Source organism: Capricornis sumatraensis, chromosome 6 (genome assembly GCF_032405125.1).
Source record: "Capricornis sumatraensis isolate serow.1 chromosome 6, serow.2, whole genome shotgun sequence".
In the NCBI taxonomy this organism is placed as follows: domain Eukaryota; kingdom Metazoa; phylum Chordata; class Mammalia; order Artiodactyla; family Bovidae; genus Capricornis; species Capricornis sumatraensis.
Window position 1 is genome coordinate 71,617,760 of NC_091074.1, and position 22,831 is coordinate 71,640,590.

General features: G+C 45.0%; 1 protein-coding gene across 1 annotated transcript in view; it reads right to left on the reverse strand.

Annotated features, from left to right (window-relative positions):
* Window positions 1–22,831, reverse strand: part of GABBR2 (gamma-aminobutyric acid type B receptor subunit 2) — a 367,358-nt gene that overhangs the window by 305,927 nt on the left and 38,600 nt on the right. The window lies entirely within an intron of this gene.

Below are 22,831 nucleotides of genomic sequence, written 5' to 3' on the forward strand. Positions count from 1 at the left end.
CTCTCTTTAGCTATTTTCGGGAGAAAATAGCTAAAGTATTAGCTGAGTATCTAATAAATAGCTGAGTATCTGTGGTGGTTCTTAGGTTCCAGCATGGATTAGAAATCACCTGTGTGCTTAACGTGCAGACTGCAGCCTCGCCGCCACATGCCCACCACGCCACCACTAGCGCCCCAATTCCCTTGCACACTCCACGATGCCCCTCATGTTGAGTCTGTGTGTTCCAGAGCCTGGGTGTCTGCATCATAAATATGCTCCAGCAATGATTCTAAGGAGGAGGTGGCAAACCTCACCAAGGAAGCAGTCCTGTGCTCCCCACCTTTCTTCACTGTGACAAATGATGTGGGCGGCATGACAACATATTAGGTTATGCCAGAGATTCCGGCAATTTAAGTTCACGTGAAAAGACGCACTGGGGAGGGAAAACCAATTTCAATTCTCCATCAAGGTACTTGGCGAAAACGAAAGGCCAAGAATCTATCAGAAATTACCTCCGTGGTCAGAGAAATGAATCGTGGGGCTGCCAAACCCTTCTCGTGACACTCAGGGCCGCCTGTAACTTGTAAAGGGAGGCCCTCAGGTTGTTTCACAGTGGGCACAGGGTTCAGCCCCAAGATCTTTCAGGAAATTGAAGCACACCCTTGGAGAGAAGTCAGTCCCTCACAAAGGAGCAGTGGGGATTTAAACAGACAATTCTTTTTTTTTTGAAAAGCAAAAAAGAATTTCAGGAGCAAAGCATCTCAGGGGTGAAAGATCCTTTGGGTCAATGTCTCCTTTAAGTTAGAGTTCCAGGCCCTCTACCGGAGACTCTGGTACAGTGGGTCTGGAGTGAGGCTCTGGGAAGCTGCTGGTGAGAGACGTTTGGAAACATTGATCTAGCTTGCTGGACCTCCGCTTACACACCTCCATAGACAGGGAGTTCCTTCCCTTTAAGGGAGACCCATCCCAATTTTGAAGAGCTGTGATCATTAAAAACTTCCATCAGACATTGCTGAGGTCTCTTCACTGACTGTAAGTAAGTTCAATCCCCCTGCCACAGGCAGCCTGGTAGAAAGACGAACTTCACACACAAGGGCTAACCTAGTGGTTCTGCACACACCAACTGTGGAAAAGGAAGGTGCATTGAGCTGCTTGGAGAGCCTTCCCCCTCCCTCATTTTTCCGGCATCCCCTCACTCCTATTTCCAAAGGGAAAGAGGAGAGTAATGACTTTCGTGAACATGACTAATTATCATAGGCTTACTGTGGTCAGCAGAAATAATGGTCCGCCAAGAATGTATGCATCCTAATATCCAGAATCTGTGACTGTGTTACATGACAAAGGAGAATCAAGCAACAGATGACATTCAGGTTGCTAATCAGCCAACCTTGAAATAGGGAGAGTATCCTGGGTCACCTGTGTGGACCCACTGTAATTACAAGGGTCCTTGAAACTGGGCATTCTGGCATCCCTGGTACCCAGATGGTAAAGAATCCACCTGTAATGCAGAAGGCCTGGATTTGATCCCTGGGTCATGAAGATCCCCAGGAGGTAGGCATGGCAACCCACTCCAGTATTCTTCCCTGGAGAATTCCATGGACAGATCATGGAGTTGCGAAGAGTCAGACACAACTGAGCGACTAACACTTTGTGGGAGAGGAAGGCAGAGAAGTGAACATTAGACCCATGCAGGGTGAGACTCGAGTGCCCATCATAGCCTTAGGACAGACCATGAGCCAAGCAAGAGCTTGCAGTCTCCATGAGATTCTCCCCCGTATCTTGCTGAATGCAACACTGCTGACAACATCTCGACTTTATCCCACCAAGACCCATGTTGGATCTCCCACCCCCAAAACTGTGAGATAATAAATCTGTGTTGTTAAAAAGCCAAATTAGTGGTAACTTGTAATAGCCATAACAGAAATCTAATACACTTATTATATGCTAGATAGGAAGCATCACTACAAACAAAGCTACTGGAGGTGATGGAATTCCAATTGAGCTATTTCAAATTCTAAAAGATGATGCTGTGAAAGTGCTGCACTCAATATGCCAGCAAATTTGGAAAACTCAGCAGTGGCCACAGGACTGGAAAAGGTCAGTTTTCATTCCCATCCCTAAGAAAGGCAATGTCAAAGAAGGCTCAAACTACCAGACAACTGCACTCATCTCACATGCTAGTAAAGTAACACTCAAAATTCTCCGAGCCAGGCTTCAGCAATACATGAACCATGAACTTCCAGATCTTCAAGCTGGTCTTAGAAAAGGCAGAGGAACCAGAGATCAAATTGCCAACATCCACTGCTGCTGCTGCTGCTGCTAAGTCGCTTCAGTCGTGTCCGACTCTGTGCGACCCCAGAGACGGCAACCCACCAGGCTCCCCCATCCCTGGGATTCTCCAGGCAAGAACACTGGAGTGGGTTGCCATTTCCTTCTCCAATGCATGAAAATGAAAACTGAAAGTGAAAGTGAAGTCGTGTCCGACTCCTAGCGACCCCATGGACTGCAGCCTACCAGGCTCCTCTGTCCATGGGATTTGCCAGGCAAGAGCACTGGAGTGGGTTGCCATTGAAAAAGCAAGAGAGTTCCAGAAAAATATCTATTTCTGCTTTACTGACTATGCCAAAGCCTTTGACTGTGCGGATCACAGCAAACTGTGGAAAATTCTTCAAGAGATGGAAGTACCAGACCACCTTACCTGCCTCCTTCGAAACCTGTATAGCGATCAAGAAGCAACATTCAGAACCGGACATGGAACAACAGACTGGTTCCAAATTGGGAAAGGAATACGTGAAGGCTGTATATTGTCACCGTGCTTATTTAACTTCTATGCAAAGTACATCATGAGAAACGCTGGGCTGGAGGAAGCACAAGCTGGAATCAAGACTGCCAGGAGAAATATCAATAAGTTCAGATATGCATATGACACCACCCTTAGAGCAGAAAGCAAAGAGGAACTAAAGAGCCTCCTGATGAAAGAGAAAGAGGAGAGTGAACAAGTTGGCTTAAAATTCAACATTCAGAAAACTAAGATCATGGCATCTGGTCCTATCATTTCATGGCAAATAGATGGGGAAACAATGGAAACAGTGACAGACTTTATTTTTCTGGATTCCAAAATCACTGCAGATGGTGATTGCAGCCATGAAATTAAAAGACATTGGCTCCTTGGAAGAAAAGCTATGACCAACCTTTGCATATTAAAAAGCAAAGATATTACTTTGCTGACAAAGGCCCATCTAGTCAAAGCTATGGGTTTTCCAGGAGTCATGTATGGATGTGAGAGTTGGACTATAAAGAAAGCTGAGCGCTGAAGAATTGATGCTTTTGAACTATGGTGTTGGAGAAGACTCTTGTGAGTCTCTTGGACTGCAAGGAGATCCAACCAGTCCATACTAAAGGAAATTAATCCTGAATATTCATTGGAAGGACTGATGCTGAGGCTGAAACTTCAATACTTTGGCCACCTGATGTGAAGAACTGACTCACTAGAAAAGACCCTGATGCTGGGAAAGATTGAAGGCAGGATGAAAAGGGGATGACAGAGGATGAGATGGTTGGATGGCATCACCGACTTAATGGACATGATTTTGAGCAAGCTCCGGGAGTTGGTGATGGACAGGGAAGTCTGGCATGCTGCAGTCCATGGGGTCACAAAGAGTCAGACATGAATGAGAGACTGAACAGAACTGCACTAGGTCATATACCTGAATATCTCATTTAATAGCAAAACAATCAGAGGATAGATATTATTACTATTCCTGTTTGACATATGAGTAAACTGAGGCTTAGATAACCTATAAGGAATCTGCCAGACATTCTAACATGTATACTATCATGTAAGAATCGAATCGCCAGTCTATGTCTGACGCAGGATAAAGTATGCTTGGGGCTGGTGCATGGGGATGACCCAGAGAGATGTTATGGGGAGGGAGGCGGGAGGGGGCTTCATGTTTGGGAACGCATGTAAGAATTAAAGATTAAAAAAAATAAATAAATAAAAGAAAAGAAAAGAAAATTAAAAAAAAAAAAAAAGAATCTGCCAGGGATCACACAGACAGAAGTGGTACAGTCTGGATTCAAACTCAGGTCTGTCTTCCCAAATCCTTTTTGAAGAAAGTTAGGGAAAAAGAGGAGCTAAAAATAGGGGTACAAAATGGGAACAAAGAAATGAAAAGACCTGGAAAGAGACTCAGAACAAAATACATAACTCTACAGTTATCCAAAGGGTGTTCTAGACTAATGAGAAATGTTTGCTATCTAATTCTAATCACTGACTCAAAATGTCTGAGGTTGCATGCACTTAGAGATAATCGAGTTCAAACCCTCCAGGTTAAAGCTGGAGAAGAAGACCTGGAGAAGGAAGTGACTTGTCCAGGGGAACAGGGAGGCTGGTGGGGGTAGGCAGGAACCAGTGCCCCATTTCCCATGCAGGGCTGGCTCTTCCTCTCCCCTCGCCCGTACTTCCTTTCTTCCTTCCAAAAGACTCTGTGATGACCCACAGGCAGCTAAGGTGAGTGTGTGGCTCTGCCCGGAGCACAGTGATGGAGAATGCTGGGAGCCCCGTGCCTAAGACATCTCAAGAGAGCATCCTCTCCAGCAGGGCCTCTTGCTCCGAGACATCCAGCAACCACCACAGAAACAGGTCATATTTGCCCAAAGTATCCGCTGGGCATATGGATGCCTGTCACTTCTTTGTATGACTGGGGTAACCTGGACTGCCACACCCATGAACCTGACAGCTGCCAGGAGCCTGGCATTGCCTTGGGATGGACAGGACGCAGTGCTACCCTCCCCGCCCCTCAGGAAAAAAACTGCATGCCTTGTTTTTCCTACAAATAAAACTTCATTAACCTGGCATAAATTTCAGCCTCATATCTAATCATCAGCTATCTCTCTCACACATACATATACAGAAGAAAAGGTTTCCAAGACAAGGCCCATTTCTGATGGGCCAAGAAACTCCTGGTTTCCCACATTCTACTTCAGGGAGAGCCTCCACTCACCCTCTCCCTGGACCCAGGAGCCCCTTCCTGAGATCTAGCTGCCCACTCAGTGCCAGTCTCTCCCTGCCAGCTGCTCCCTCTGAGAGTCTCATACCTTAGCACACATAGGAATCACCTGGCGGCCTTGTAAAATGCAGGCTCCTGGGCTCCCTCCACACCCCTCCACCTCTGCACAGAGAATCTGAATCAGTAGGTCTGGGATGGGACCCAAGGATCTGTGTTGTAACTAACATACACACGTACCATATACAATACACATAACACACACATAAACACCATGCATTCTACCCCACACACAAACATCATGCACACACACACACACACACCCCATGCCCACCACTCCCACACACCACATGTCATGCACATACACCATACCCCTACACACGCAGGTAATTTTGACTGGAGGACTGCTCACAGATTCATACAACACCAACTGAGTTCCTGCAAGACAAATCATCCAATGTAAATAAAGCAACAAGCATGCACTTGCCACATCACTGGTGTTCAAAAAGTTATTTCTCCTTCTTTCCTCTATCTTTGTTCCTGAAGATTTTTGCACCAGTTTTAATAAGGCAGACACTGCATTCTGCCTTTGCTTTAGTTGAGCTACTTTTATATGTCTCTTTGTGTTTCTCTGTCTGGTTCCTCAGTAAGACTATGAGCCCCTTAAGGGGAGGGACCAAATTAGCATCCTCAGCATCCAGTGGGCTCCTGGCCAGGTAAGTGTTCTGTGAATAAACGGCAAGAACGCAGTACCACCCCACTGCCCTCCGAGCTGCTCCATCTGAATCGTGCAGTAAGTAGGTGGATGAGCTGGGGGGAGCCAGAGGGCCTCACCCAAGGGGAGAAGAGGGGTGCTGTGAAGAGTCATAGAATGAAATCCATCAAGAAGCAAGGCGGCTGCAGCACGGTTACTTCCCACTACGACAGCCCTGGGAACAGTTCTGCTTCCTGGATGCATTAAGTACAAGCTGCTTGACCAGTCAACAACTTCTTTATGACATTTCCAGACTCGCAGACTGGAATAACATTAATGAAACTTTCATGCCCTGATAAATAGTTCATCAGGAACCAAGGAAGGTGATGGCCCCACCCTCATCCACTGAGCCAGCCTGGAGCCCCCAATGTCTCTTTCTTACTTTCCTTGGTCTTCAGGCCCAATTAGGCACTAAGGCCAGGTGCCTCCACCATTGGCTCCCACCTCTCCACCCCTTGACCCAGCTCTAAGCAGACCCTGGAGCATCTCAGCTGGACCACAAGGCAGGCTCCTCACCGGTCTCCTTGCTTCTTCAGCCCATCCCCTACACCATCATCATAAGCTTCCTGAAGCTCATCCTTACTGAGAAGCCCGCAGTGACTCCCAGCACTCCCAATCAAGTGCAGATGTTTCAGCATGACATTCAAGCTCTTCTGAGGGCTCGTCTAACCTAACTGTCTCCCTTATCACCCGCTACTCTGATTCTTACCCCATTATCTCTAGTCTAGTGTTTTTTAAACTGCATATCCCACTTTATAAGTGAGACACCAAGTTGATCTAGCTGGTCCTGACCAGGAATTTTTCTTAAAATAGAACAGAATAAGAAATGCCAGAGTGCATCGCACACAGGAAGCTTTCACTTCGTGAAAATTCTGTTTTAGATATGTCTATGAGTGTGTGTGCGTGTGAAGGTGTAGATGTTCTGTATCACACTACAAAATGCACATCTGACTATGGATCACAGTCAAAAAGACTTGGAAAGTGCTGTTTGGGCCAAACTGAATCCACTGTCTCTCTTCTATGTTCTGTGAACTCTGTTCCATCTCCAAACTTTCCCTCACGTGATTCCTGCGTTGTTTCTACCTTCCCTCCATCCTAATCACCTCCATCCATCAGGTGGCTCAGTGGGTAAAGAATCCACCTGCCAGTGCAGAAGACACAGGAGAGGCGGGTTTGATCCCTGGGTCAAGAAGATTCCCTGGGAGAAGGAAATGGCAACCCACTGCAGTATTCTTGCCTGGAGAATCCCATGGACAGAGGAGCGGGCAGGTTACAGTTCATGGGGTCACAAAGAGTCAGACATGACTGAGGCAACTGAACATGCATAAACATCTTACTTATTCTTCCAGGCTGTCTTAGCTGCTTTCTCCAGAAGCAGACTCTGGGATGAGGATATTTATTTGAGAGATGACCCCAAAAAAACACCAGTAAGGAAAAGCAGAAGTGAAACAGAAGAGGAGTTGGAATCCAGAGCACTCTGTCAAGCAGGTTCCTGCCTCGGGTGACAGAACTCAGTCCACTGGGGACTTTGGGGTCAAGGGAGCTGGGATATACATCCACCTACTATTGCAAGATCCTGGCAGGCTGTCAGTGCAGCATGGCGGTGGGGCATGGCGAGTGCCCAAAGGTTATCAGTGGGACAGCGACAGTGACAGAGAAAGGTCATTTTCAACAGGAAATCCCCACTTAGGCTCTGCCCATCACATACACATAGACACACACACACACAAACACAGGCATCATAGTTCCACATGTGTCGTAGACTTTCCTCCCTCTGTCTCTGTTCTTGAAATTTGCTGATATAAAGATTTTAATAGAGCAAAAATGTCATTCTGCCTTTATTTTAGTTGGGACCTCTCTTGATGTTTCTGTGTCTGCTTCCCCCAACAAGACTGTGAGCTTCTTAGGGAGAGGGAAAGAATCAGCTCAATGCCCATGCCTTCCTCTTCCTGGAAACAGAGCCCATATTTTCCATGGGCTTTCCACCCTTCCTCTGCTCTCAGCTCATGTGAGCCAACTGTATCCCCATGACCACAGTGACAGGGGCAGAGATGGGTGCTGACCCCAACAGGTCCACTGAGGCTCAATCTGGGGACTTCTGTCTGCTCTGTTAGCAAAAAGAATCTGTTTTTTTCCTGGTGTTGCTGAGAGCTGCTGGTTGCTGTCTTCCCACCAAGAGGAGAAAAGCCACAAGACAATGCAGCCAACACAGAATCAAAAAGGGAGGGGAGAGAAGAACCAAGTCCTTGTGTGATTCTGTTCCTGGAATGATTCCGTTCCCACCCAACTGATTCCTTCTCTCTCCTGAAGTCAGTTTGAACTGAGTTTCTGTCACTTGTGACCCCAAATCCCATCTAATGCAGCCTGCCTTATATCCCTCGCTGCACTGTCACCTTGAAATAGAGCACATGACCCATCTGGACCTCTACATGTGGCACTCGGTCAGGAGAGACAGAAGGGTGCAAGGGCCACCCAAACATGGGTTCTTTTGCGCTGCAGTTCCTGGTTGCTGGCAGTCATAGACACATGGTCACTGACCCAGTCATAACCCATGGCCTCCAAAAACAGATGCACTGGACAGCTACAGACACAGACGTAGGCAGCAAACAGCAGAAAGGACAATACTGTGAATGAGGAAAAGGAGGCCGGGAACTGAAGTGTGTCTGGGTTGCCTGGGTCAGTCTAAAAGGACCCCTGGGTTCTAACACGGAGACCTCAGAACTTGCCGGCATATTAACCCAGATTCAGCTCCAGGGAGGCCCCTAGAAGCACAGTTTGTCAGAGCTGGGGGACTCTGGAACATCTTGTCCAGCCCCAAGGAGTGGCAGGGGCCAGCTCAAGGTTTCTGAGCAAGCTGGTGGCATGGCTAGAACTAGAAGCTGGGCTGGTCTCTTCCCACCGTATAGGGAGGAAGGTGGACGAAGGGATCAATTTCATCACGTCACGGCTGTCAGACTGCTGGAGGGCTACCCTGTGCCTTCAGCCTTTCCCATTGCCATCAACCTCCTCCTGAGAATTTTCTCCAGTGCAGATTCCTCTGTGCTCAGGAGGCCGAGTCAAGGCTCTAACGGTCCCCAGGTGTATAAATGCCCAGACAGCAGGCCAGATGGGAACCCAGGCAGCCTGGCTCCAGGTTCCCCAGGGAGGACCACTGTGCAATACTTCCTCGGTGGCCAAAAGGTTAGTAGGACAGACCAGAGATTGTATCCTTAGAAAGGCCTGCTCATGAGGGCGGTCCTTGGCTGGTACCTGAGAACTTGGAATTTGAGGAGGGTTCCCACCATTTCCTAGTAAGAGCAACTCACTATCCCAAAATTCTTCATGCAGATATGGTTTATGCTGCACACCTACTTATCTTCAGGGAGTCTGGAGAATTTGGGGGATATGCTCAGCAGAGGGTGCCGAGGCAACTGGCTCCCAGTAAAAACCCTGGGCACACGTGTCCAGGGAGTTTCCCTGGTAAATGGCATGCCCCGCGTGTTGTCACTGCTGGGGAATGAAGTGCATCCCATGTGACTCCACTGGGAGAGGCTCTGGGAAGCTCACACCTGGTTTCCCTGGTCTTTGCCTCATGAGCCTTTTCCCTTTGCTGATTCTGTTTTATATTCTTTCACTGTAATACATCATATCTGTGTGTGTGATGAGTCTTGAGAGTCTCCCCAGTGAATCACTGAACTTAGAGGTAGTTTTGGATAACGGACACATCCTCAAAATCCTTAAAGCTAATCACCTGTAAGAACATCATACTAAGTCCTGGCTCAGTTGCTCTTGGATGACATTTTTCTCAGGTGTCAACTTACATATTACATAAGACTATCTCTCAGGTATAACAAGGTGCCTTAAAGCAGGCTGTCCAGCACTGGGCTGGCACAGAGTCCCAAGGTGGGCAGGGATCTCAGAGTACTATCTTTAAGAGGGGCCCCCCACACCCATCCTGGCCTCATAGGGCATCAGAGGTAAGCCTTCAGCCAACAGTAATACCAGCAATGTTGTTTAATCTATAGGGAAATGCAGGCTCTGAATGATTGTGTAATATTCTTGAAGACTAGAACCTCTGTCTCCTGACTTTCCATCCAGGGATCACTCATGATCTACCCCAGGCACAATGATTAAATGGGGCAGGGAGAATATTTGGTTGCAATATAAGGAACAATACCCTTCCTGTAATAGGATATGCTCTCAATGGATTGAACAAACACAGGCAATGTGCTAGGGAGGCAAGAAGAATCAGACACAGTTCCTGTCCTACAGAGCTCATATCCAGGGAAGGCTTTATTTAAGGAACTGAGCTCCCCATTGCTAGGAATGCTCAAATAGAGGTTGGGGGGCTGCCTGTTGGGAATCCCTGCCTTCTAGCACCATCTAGCACCTGGGATTTGGCAAGTCATGTTATTGAATAATTGTTATGTTACTTTGCCTGATAATGCCGGAGGAGCATCTCTTAGGCCTGCTATACTCTTTCTCCAACTCTTCCTCACTGCTCAGTCATTCTCCCCCAGGCCAGGAAGCATGTGGGTCACCAGCTCAGAAGATGTAGTGGGCTCTGGAAGCAGAGGCCCCCAAGTTTGGTCTCAGCTCTATCTATCCTGCAGTAATTCTGGGATTCTGGCAAGTGCTGTAAGGCCTCTGACTCTGCTTCCTCAACTGTGCATAGCAGAGACCCAGGAGGCTGCATGGAATCCGTACCTGGCGCCATGCCTGTTTCCCAGCAGGAATGTAATAAGATGGTGCCCTACCCCCCTTGATGCCCGGAGTGCTGGCTGTGCCAGTTTTATGAATAGGCCACCTACTTTCCCTTCTTCACTCCACCAACAGGAGGAAGAATTAGGTTAATTACATTGAGAAGAAATACAAGAGGGTAATAAGATCTCTAATCCCATCTTTTGCTCATAAGTTAAATAAATGTAAAAGTTCTTACCCAAATGGTGGTAAAATATTTGACCTCATTACCGTGAATTCTGGCCATGGTATGGGGGCTAGTCATTGGGAAGAAGATTCCAATTATTCAAGTACAACTTCCCTACATAAGAACGATATTTATTTGAAATGCTATTTATTTTTGTAAATTTTTTTTCCCTCCAAAAAAGTTCCCAACAAAAGGAAAGAAGATATCTAACAGTCATATACCCAATAGAGAACTATTTCTCTAAATCTCCTTCCCCCATTCTATCTTTATTTATATGCGGAGTAGGAAATGGCAACCCACTTCAGTATTCTTGCCTGGGAAATCCCACAGACAGAGGAGCCTCGTGTGCTGCGGTCCATGGGGTTGCAGAGTCGGACACAGCTGAGCGACTAAACAACAGTCATCCAGGGTGTGCTACTATCATTTAAGAGCATTTTTAAAAGCACTTCCATGTTTTGACATCACCTTCATATGTGCTATTTTCTCAGGGTATAAAATGGTAAGCATCTGAGAGCACCTCTGCAGACCCAGTTCTCCCTCCAGGTAATTCCTCCCCTGCCCCTTCTCTGTGTCTCCATTTCCTTATCCGGAAAAGGATAAGTTTGGACTAGATCAGCAATTACCAAACCCAGCTTGGTTAGCATCATAATCAACGGAGGAACTTTTAATACCCAGATTCCCAGACCTCACCTGGATCCACAGAATGAACCTCTTGAGAATGGGGCCTACGAATCTGAATTTTCAGCAAGATTTCCCACCCCTCACCTCCCAGGGCACTCAGATGCAGCCAGTCTGGCATCCCGCCACAGACCAGCCGGACTAGACTACATCCTACCAAGGCTGATATCCTACCTTTTGGATGACCCCACAGAACTAATACCTGGTGATAATCTTAATCATTCCTCAATTTCTAGGTTATCATTTTAGGTGTCTGAGTTGCTTTCCATTTTCCTAAATATGACTCTTTTTAAATGGGTCGTGCTGGCTATCATTTTCCCTCATTCGCAGGCACCCACAGAAAACACAGAGCCCAAAGGAACGTGCACATCCTAAGGATCCACTAAAAAGTGATGGATGTCTCAGAATCCAGGTCAGTTTCAAAGGTAGATTTCTCCTGATTCATCTCTCAGTGACGACAGGGCAAGGCTGGGCAGATCTGATTTAAATCTAACTGATTTGACTCTCCAGTCAGGAAGACTCAATTTGACCAGTTTTTCTCCTGCGAAAGATTGTGTTCTCTTTTTCAGAAAGATGACCTTAAAGCCTCCTTTACAGCTCAGAGACAAAGGCAGCTTTCATTTCTGTTTAAAAAAAAATTGTGATTTCTTAGCATCCAAGCATCTTTAAATGTCAAAGCTGGAAAGGCCCAGCAGTCACCCAGCTTGACCCAGTAAGGCCCCACAGAGCGTTTGTGGCAGGGCCGGAGGAGGAGGATAGCGCTCCGGACCTTTGGGCACCCGGAGTCTTTTCCATCACGGCCCCCTGCCTCCACCTTGTTTCCCAGTCTTCTGGGAATCCAAGGCCACAAAAGAACCCTCAACAACACATGGGTTTTACTTTTGCCCAAAGCTAATTGGAGCAATGGGATACAAACAGCAGCAAAAGAAAGAAAATGTTCTCTTTTCAGTTCACAAGCCGAGACTAAGGTTTCAGACACTTCTAAAGCTCTGCAGCAACCAAAAAATATGTACACATTTACGCCTACCAGAACAGACAGACTGAGGAAAACAGACCTGATGGAGTGGTGGGATTAAGGATTTTCTCCACTTTCCAAAAAGGTGTTGTGTTGTTGCAAACGTACTTATAAAGTTTACAACCACAAAAACATGAAGCTCTTGGAAATGGGGCATCAGGGGCTCTCGGTAAGATAGGCAGCCATTCACCTGGCTTTATTTCTGCTAAGTGGCATGCCTGTCTATTCTGGATATGCTCTCTAGCAACAAGTATTCACAGCTCTGTTAACAAAACACCCTGTTGGGGACTTCCTGGTGGTCCAGTGACTAAGACTCAGCGCTTCCAATGCAGGGGGCCTGCCTTCCATCCCTGGTCAAGAAACTAGGTCCCACATGCTGCAACTAAGAGTTTGCATGCTACAACTGAAGATCCTGTATGCTGCAATGAAGACCTGGTGCAGCCAAATAAATAGATAAAAATAAATATTAAAAAAAATACCTTGAGATGGTTCATGTGTTTACATTAACTTCTGAGAGCTATGAAGAGATTTCTCCCCCATTACTTGCCACTGATACTCACACTATACCTTACTCATTTGGAAGGTAATTTAGGTGTGGTCTGGTAACATTTCCTGTTAACTTGAATTTTCACCTCTTTTTTTTTAATCATGTGTGTTTTTAAAGTTTCTTTCACATGTTTAAGTCCTGTCTCCCCAGGAATCTAAATCATGATCTCTTTTTGATTGACTAACCTCTCAGCTTGAATAGCAGTATATAGCATAATCCAACTTGATGGCCTGGCACAGAATCCTGCTCTGCACATGCTAACTGGGTGATCGAGGGTGAGTCATTCAATCCCCACTTAACCTGCTTCCCTATCTTTAAAATGGAGGTTCAAAGAACAGTACATACTGCATAGGGTTAATTCAGTTCATACGTTTTTAAGTACTGAGAATTGTGCCTGGCACAGAATGAGTACAGTATAAATGACAAAATGTAAAATACCTTCACCAGCCCAAAAGTTAATGAGGTCATCAACAAAATCCCAGATAGTGGGGAACACTACAGGACAAATGACCCAGTTTTATCAACAAGTAAATTGCAAGAAGAAAAAAGGGAGAGAAAAGGAGAGTGAGAGAAAGGAAGGAAGGAGAGAGTTGAAGGGGGTACCTACAGGTTAAAAGCTACTGAAGAGATATTTACACACCCATGTTCATAGCAGTATTCTTCACGATAGCCAAAACAGCCAAAAGATGTGGGCAATCCAAGTGTCCATCAATAGATGAATGAATAAATAAAGTATGGTATATAAATACAATAGAGAATATTACTCAGCCTTACAAAGAAATTAAAGTCTGACACACACTGCAACATGGATAAACGTTAGACATTCAGTTCAGTCCAGTTCAGTTGCTCAGTCGTGTCTGACTGTTTGTGACCCCATGAATTGCAGCATGCCAGGCCTCTCTGTCCATCACCAACTCCCGGAGTTCACTCAGACTCATGTCCATCAAGTCAGTGATGCCATCCAGCCATCTCATCCTCCATTGTCCCCTTCTCCTCCTGCCCCAAATCCCTCCCAGCATCAAAGTCTTTTCCAATGAGTCAACTCTTCTCATGAGGTGGCCAAAGTACTGGAGTTTCAGCTTTAGCATCATTCCTTCCAAAGAAATCTCAGGGCTGATCTCCTTCAGAATGGACTGGTTGGATCTCCTTGCAGTCCAAGGGACTCTCATGAGTCTTCTCCAACACCACAGTTCAAAAGCATCAAGTCTTCAGCACTCAGCTTTCTTCACAGTCCAACTCTCACATCCATACATGACCACTGGAAAAACCATAGCCTTGACTAGATGGACCTTTGTTGCAAAGTAATGTCTCTGCTTTTCAATATGCTTTCTAGGTTGGTCATAACTTTGCTTTCAAGGAGTAAGCGTCTTTTAATTTCATGGCTGCAGTCACCATCTCCAGTGATTTGGGAGCCCCCAAAAATAAAGTCTGACACTGTTTGCACTGTTTCTCCATCTATTTCCCATGAAGTGATGGGACCGGATGCCATGATCTTCATTTTCTGAATGTTGAGCTTTAAGCCAACTTTTTCACTCTCCGCTTTCACTTTCATCTAGAGGCTTTTTAGTTCCTCTTCACTTTCTGCCATTAAGGGTGGTATCATCTGCATATCTGAGGTGATTGATATTTCTCCCGGCAATCTTGATTCCAGCTTGTGTTTCTTCCAGCCCAGCGTTTCTCATGATGTACTCTGCATATAAGTTAAATAAGTAGGGTGACAATATACAGCCTTGAAGTACTCCTTTTCCTATTTGGAACCAGTCTGTTGTTCCATGTCCAGTTCTAACTGTTGCTTCCTGACCTGCATACAGGTTTCTCAAGAGGCATTATGCTAAGTTAAATAAGCCAGTCACAAACAGATAAATACTGCACGATTCTACAAAAAGACCAATACTGTATGATTCCATTAATATGAGGTACCTGCAGTAGTCAAATTAATAAATACAGAAAGCAGAATGTGGTTCCCAGAGGCTGGAGGAAGGGAGGAATGAGGAGTTACTGTTTAACGCCTATAAGGCTTCAGTTTGGGATGATGATAAAGATCTAGAGATGGAGGGCCATGATGGTAGCAGAACAATGTGAATGTACTTAATGCCTCTGAACTATATATTTAAAAATGGTTAAAATGGTAAATTTCACATTATGTATATTTTACTACATCTCTTTTTAAAAGATGCTTAAGAGATATACCAACAAATTGCAATGTGTGGACTTGATTCAAATTAAACAAAAAAAGTATGACATTTATGAGACAATTGGAAATTTGAGCACCAACTGGATATTTTAGAATACAAAAGAATTGGTTTTTTAAAATGTGTGATCATAATTATTGAGAATCATTATCTTTTAGAGATACAAATGAAGATATTTATTAATGAAATGATTTGATATGTGAGATTAACTTCAAAATAGTAAGTGAGGAGAAGAGGTGAATGGGGATAATCATAAAACAAGACTGGCCCCAAGGTGATAACTGTTGAAGCTGGGTGATGAGCACATGGGGATTCCTTATACTATTCTGTCTACTGGAGGTGTGTGAGTTTCTATCATCAAATAAGGTCAAATAGTTTATTATCATGGGCTTCCCTGGTAGCTCAGCTGATACATCCACCTGCAATGCAGGAGACCCCAGTTCAATTCATGAGTCAGGAAGATCTCCTGGAGAAGGGATAGACTACCCACGCCAGTATGCTTGGGCTCCCCTGGTGGCTCAGATGGAAAAGAATCCACCTGCAATGTGGGAGGCCTGGGTTTGATCCCTGGGTTGGGAAGATCCACAGTTCACTCCAGTATTCTTGCCTGGAGAATCCCCACGGACAGAGGAGCCTGGCGGGCTACAGCCCATGGGGTCACAAAGAGTAGGACACGACTGAGCAACAAAGCACAGCACAAAGGACTGTCACATTATGTGTATTATCTCTATTCTCAAAGGTCTAGAATGACTCCTGGCACACCACAGCTGGTCTATCACTACTTCTTAGTCTTATCTGGTTAATTCCAGGTCATTTCAGTCCCAAGACTAAGGACTAGGGAAAGCCATGGCTCTTCCCTCTGACCTCACACCTGCACTCTCGGTTCCAACACAGGCTCTTCCTACTGCTCATCCACCTAAAATGCTAAAGGAGTGAACAGCCTCAGACTTGTCTTGTAGAGCTCTTTTCAGCAGAATGAACCTCATTTGAGAGATGAGAACGTGAGTACCCAAGAGTTTGGTGACTCATCTTGCCAACAAGCTACAGAATCAGGACGTAAAGCTGTGCTCTTCTACCCTCCCCTAGCAGCCACCTTTCTCCTGCTTTTCCATACGCCCACCTCTTCTCTGTTCTCCTTCAGAGGCAGTCTGGGACCCATTTCCTACCAGCCTTCCTCAGTCACACTAGAGCCTCTTCCCAGCGCTTCCCAGGTGAGTGGGAATTCTTGCTCTGCTTGTCCAAGTACACACTTGGAGACTGTTGGTCCTCTCTCAGGCACTGCAAATTAGAAGAGCTGCCACCAGGTGGCCTTACCGGGAGGCTCTGCGGTCTGAACAACCAGGCTTTCCAGTACTGGCTCCCAGGAATGGTGGCTCTCAACTCTGGTTGCACATTCAGATCACCAGGGGAGATTTCAAAAACACTAATGAATGCCAGGGGCCCACTTCCAGAGATATTGACCTAATTGGTGTGGGTGGCCCCAGGCATCATATTTTTTTAAACTCTTCAGCTGTTCCAAACTGCAGCCAGGGTTTCTGATACAGGCTCAGAGACAACAGCATCCCTTTCTTTAACTAGTTAGCCTTCTTGACCTATAAAACAGGACTCTCTTTTTCTTAAAAAAAAAATGGCTGAAAAACACTAATATTGGCACAAACATTGAAACATAAACAGAATGTACAATAAACACTGATTGAAAAGGTCAACTAAATTAGAATAAGATTTAAAGAAATGCAATCTCTGAGTTTCCTAGGAAGAATTAGGTATCTGCAACTGTCACCTCCTTCTAACTTCTTCTGGATATGAAATCAAAGCCACCAGAATATGATAACATCCCTCTGCTCCTGGTGGTGGTTAGCACAGCCCCTCCCTTTCATGCCTAAAGGGCCTCCCCAGAGGTTTTCAGTGTAGCGGCATGTGTGCATGCAAACACACACACACTCAAGTCTCCTTTAGTCTCAATCGCTGGGCTAAGACCATGCAAAACCTTGGTCTTTGGCATCACAAATAGTTAAAAGAATCTTTCAGAGGGATGGGGATCCATACACAGTGGATCCTCTAGTTCATGGAGAAACTAGTTCTAACATTACAGAATGCATGCGGTGTGCCAGGTATTCAGCACTTCACATGTGCCCCAATGTCCCACTTCACTCCTGAGGAAACTAAGGCTTGGAGAGATTAAGTGACTGGCTTCAATGGTTTTTGCATCTAAAGATGCAACCATCCTTCTCACATGCCCACAACCATCCTTCTCACATGTCCACAAAACATGTGCACAGAACTACAGTCACCTGTGAAGCCCTGGCAGGGATGCTTATGACTATGACAAGCAATTCTTGGTTGCCCACTCTTCACTTGGGCACCATGGAAACAGAGCTGAGCCTCATTCTGGGTCCCTCTGCAGTTGGTACACAGCTCCATCACAGCCCATCTCCCCCCAAGTATAACTATCTATTTAAATACCTGTCTCATGTGCAGGCTCCTCTGAGGACCCATGATGGGGCAGAAGTATTCTCTTCACCACCATTCATTCACTCAACAAATATTTATTGAGCGCCTTTGTGCCAGACAGTGGGGACTCAACAGGGAGCTAAAACGGAACTCATATACTAGTGGTTAAAACAGGTGTTAGTCTAACAGTTATAGAAATATGTGTATAATTACAAGCTGATAAGTGCCACAGAAAAACAGGAGGTTAGAGAATATGCAGCAAAAAGAGGAGGACCTGATCTCAAGGGAGGACGGCTCAAGGGAGATTCCTTGAGGAAGTGGGGTCAGACTGAGCTCCGAAGGCATGGTGGGGTTCACTAGATAAGGTGAAGTAGGATGTAGAGAGTGGTCCATAACAAGAGAACTATAGGCACATTTGAAGATACGAAACAAGTGCAGATGCTGGAGCCCAAAGCAAGGGGACCAAACAAGAGATAACAGTAGTAATACACATGGAAGGTAGTCCATACATAGTATTAAAATGATGTTAAGGATTTTACTCTTTATGTAAAGAGCAACGCAACCCACTGGGTGGGTCCCAAGCAAAGAGGTAATATACAAAATTTCAGTTCTGAAAATCGTATCTGGCTACAGCGTCAGGAATGAACTAAGAGGGGATGACAGTGGATACAGGGAGGTAGTTAGAAGGCCAGTGCAGCTGCCAAAGAGCAGGAGGGTGGTGGCCTGGAATAGGAGAGCAGCAGGGATGAGGGAAAATAAATGGATCTGGGAGATATTTAGGATGGATATGGCAGAGAGGCAGAAGGCGTGTGCAGGATGTCCCCTAGCCTTCAGTTTGCAGAAATGGATGGATGGTGGGGCCATGTACTACCACAGGGAACTCTAAACGAACTGCAGGACCAGGGAGCAGAGGCCAAGAGGCTGCATTCACATCCAACAGGCTCTGTCGCTGGGCTAAGCCCAGCCTGCATTGCTGTCTTATTATGAAGGGAGAAAAAAATAGTAGAGCTGATATTTTGAGTAATAAGTGGGCAAGCACTTCAACATTTAATTTATATGTCACTAGTTTCAAAACTCATTTGAAAACCTTCCTATAATCTTACCAGGTTTACGTACACTGACATTATAACACCCAAATTATTTGTGATCTAAAAATAATTACCCCATATGTTGCTTTGTCTGAAAATGTGTTGAGAGAAATTATTGGCAAGGAATACTTTTCCATTGCCACAGAACAGTGAGCCAATTACCAGTTATGCCTTAACTCATTTCATCTATTCTTAAGGAAACCTTATCAGAGGAGAGACACATTTTCCAAGAATATTTAGGAATGAGGGTGTCCTGGCAAGAGGGCAGAGCACTGATTATGAAAATGATTATGGAAACATGAAATAAGGGGAGATCCAGACAAGAATCAGTCAACAGTTGGGAGGTCTGTTAATGGATGGGTGGGTAAGGAGTATTGGAAAGAGTAACCAGGTCTTTGATCCTGGACCAGAGGTTGCAAACTGATAGTTCCTGGGCCATAGTCAACTTTAAAATGTTTTATTTGCTCCCATAGTGCTAATTTTAAAATCTGAGCCAATACTTTTTTTAAAAAAGAATCCAAATTTCTTGCTTCTCTTGAAAAAAAAATCAGTAAATTTGTTCAATTTGGCCACATTCCCATATGGTAGTGATTGGCTGAAGCTGAGTAGCCACTGCCCCTTCAGATGGGCAGGGCTTTCCTCTCCACAGTGTCTCCATGACTTCCCATCTTTATCCAACAGCATCAGCTGACATTTATCATTGCACTTGCAATGTTGTTTTTCTTATGGTGAAGAAATATTTTTCTGTACCTATGTTTTGATTAAACGTGGGAAAACAAAACAAACCACAGAGACAGTATGTTTCCAAGAAAAATGGAGAAAGTGTATTTCTTAACAGAATTAAAAAACTAGTCTGACAGATGTAATACATGAAGTGTGACTGCATCAATTACCCTTGCCCCTGTTCTCTTTACTCATTTATATTACCTGCTGACCCTGTGTGCTCTTGAATTTGCAACTTCTCAAGGCACTAAGGCCCCAAGCCTGGGATTCAGATACAAGGAAGGGTTTCTATTTAAGGGGAAAGGGTTATGAGAAAGACATGATCACAGAAATGACTAACATCCAGTTCTTAGAAACAGGCTTCAGGATAAAGGCCAACTCAGCCAGTTCAATGATAATGATGATTCTGACCATGACCGTCACAACAGCCCTTACTGTATTAAACTACAACTTACCAGAAATAACCACCATATAGAATTGCATATGGTACACATCTTTTAAGACATTTTCATATACATATTTTAATAAAATCTGGATTACATTATAGATACTATTTTGTGACCTACCTCTTTCATTTAACAATAAGTCAACATTTTTCAATGTCAAAACTGGATACAGAGGTATTGCACAGATATGTCAATATTTATTCAATCAGTCCCCTCTTCTTGAATATTTAGGAAGTTCCCATTTTTCACTTTTAGAGTATTTTAAATTAGTTTTTCATTTTTAGATTATATTCCAATCATTACCTTAGGATAAAGTTTTAGAAATGGAATTTCTAGATCAAGAAAGATAACAAATTTTATTAAAGTCATTTGATAAATATTCTCATGTAACCCTCCAGAAAAGTTGTACCTATTTACACAACATTCCCACCAGCACTATTCGAGAATATTTCTTTAATCCTCCTCAATAAGAACAAGTTTTATTTCTGCCAATATGATAAAAAGTGGTATCTTACTGCTTTAATTTTAATTTCATTGATAGCTAGTAGAGACAAATGTAACTAGGGAATATATTTTTAACTGCATTTGTATTATATTTGTTCTTTGGTGAATTTCCTGTACAGGTCTGAATTCGTTTCTTATTGCTGCCATAACAAATCACCACAAACTCAGTGGCCAAAGCAACATAAATTTATTCTCTATAGTTCTCGAGACAGACATGCAAAATCTTATGGGACTGAAGAGAAGACGTCAGTAGCGCTGTTCCCTTCTGGAGGCTCCAGGAGATCAGTTTCCTTGCCTTTTTCAGTGACGGGGGAGCCTGGTGGGCTGCCATCTATGGGGTCGCACAGAGTCGAATATGACTGAAGCGACTTAGCAGCAGCAGCAGCAGAGGCTGCCTGCATTCCCTGGCTCAATGCCCCTTCCTTGTAGCACTTAAAGACTTCTTGATTCCACTGTCACATCTGCTATTACTCACTCTGGTCCCCTGCCTTTTTCTTCTAAGGAATTTTGTGATTACAACCGGCCCACCCACATAATCCAGGGTAATCTCCCCATATCAAGATTCTTAACTAACTACATCTTCAAAGTTCCCTTTGCCATATATGGTAACATTCACAGGTCCCAGGAATTAGAATATCGGCATCTTTCAGGGGCCATTATTAAGCCTACACGGTTTTTTGACCATCATTCCTTGGAGTCTTCATCTCTTTACTATTTTTCCTTTTGTACATTAGGATACTTTGATTATCATGATGGATGTTACGGTGCACTGCCCAGATCTCCCCTTTAGGACCAAAACACTCATTTGCCCAGCTGCTAGGAGGCTGGCTCCTGGTGACACACAGATGTCTCTCTCTACAAATTGCCCTGGGCTAGAAGTTACTATTCTGCCCTAGACTCCCAGGAGCAGCCTGTATCCAGCATGGCAGTACCAAAGGCTGGCCCTTGCCATGTTTCAGGACATCTCCAGAGCTTCCTGGGGAACTGATGGAGGCTTCTTTGCAACTGCATTGCAGTTCCACTTTCTCCTCTGCCCAGTCCTGCTTCTTTCATTCCTTTGCAGGCAGTGTTCCTGAGAGCACTTGCCAAAAAAAATTCCTGGAGGCAAATCTCAAAGTCCTAGTTTCCCAAGGAACCCAATCTAAGGAGCTGGCTTCAGAAGTCATTCTAGGAAGCAGAGCCACTGTGAGAGTTTGGAGCTGGCACAGAGAGCCCCATCACTGGTGGCAGCTGAAGCATTCACAGTCCATGGCAGGCTGAAGCAGTGAAACTGCTAACCTTCCTCCACGGTGGATGGGAATGGGACATTGGTGGGAGCAATATCATAGGCATTTGAGAGATATGAGGGAAGTAGTAACTACAAGGAACTTGGAATCAGATGGCTGTTTCTGGGTACAATCAATGTGCTTGAGGAAGAAAGGCTGAGAATGATTAATCACCAATTTAAGTGAACTGTGAAAATCAGACACCTTCCTTGGCATCACAGAAAGAGACATATCTCCTGTAAGTAAAGCACAGAAAAGGCTGAGGTTCAGACCCAGGACTCTGGTTGGGGAATGAGACAATCAGACTTGGGAAATATCTGGTCAGTGCACTCAAAAAGTTGAGTCCTCAGGTTCTCCTAAGCCCTCTAGGCCTGAAATCATGACCCACTGCTCCCTGTGATGGGTTATAGCTGTCCCCTTGCTTGAAGATGATGCAGAAACAGTATGACATATGCTCATTCCTCGAGATTCCTCCCCCATCTCCTTCCCTGACCGTCAGGCCAGAAACTAGAGTCAAATCACAATATAGCCCAATCGGGGATGTCCTGAGCCTGAGAAGGCTTGAGCTACAGGACCAGCCAACACAGGAGCAAGAAGGTTATGTATGGACCTGGATTCTGAGGATGGTACGTCAAGCGGGATAGAACATGAAGCTGGTTAAAGGCAAGTGTTATCGATATGGGGGCACCCTCCCATGATACAGGATATAAGAGCCTGGCAAGTATCCTAAGAGGTATTAACGCAATGGCTTTTAGAAGCCTGCTCTGCACTAAATGAAGCAGAAATGCCATAACTCTTATGAAGACAGTGGAAGAAGGGATCAAAAAGCTTAGAGAAGTAAGCAATACTAGAGTGAATATACTACTAGGGCTGAGAAACCCACCAGGAGACCGTGTTCTGCTGAGGGGATGAACCCTGGTGGAGAGGATCAGCACGGTGGAGATGCTCTGGCCCTCAGATCTTCCCTGTGGGCCAGAGCTGGTGGCGGAAATGCTGCTATAGCCTGGACTGCCTGACAGCAATGGGAGCAACAGGGTCCCAAATAATAAGAGGTAGACAGCAGCACTTGACTGTTAGAAGCAAGGTGGTTGCAATGATCAAAATGAGCAGCAGGGTCAGAGTGGCAGTCAGAGGGGCCTACTCTGCAGAGGTCTAGGAAGATGGTTAACAAAACATAGTGCACCTAATGGGAAAGACAGATGGGCAGCCAGTGAGAAAACTGCTTAATTTATACATCCAAAAATAAATGAATGAATGGATAATCAGGCGACGGA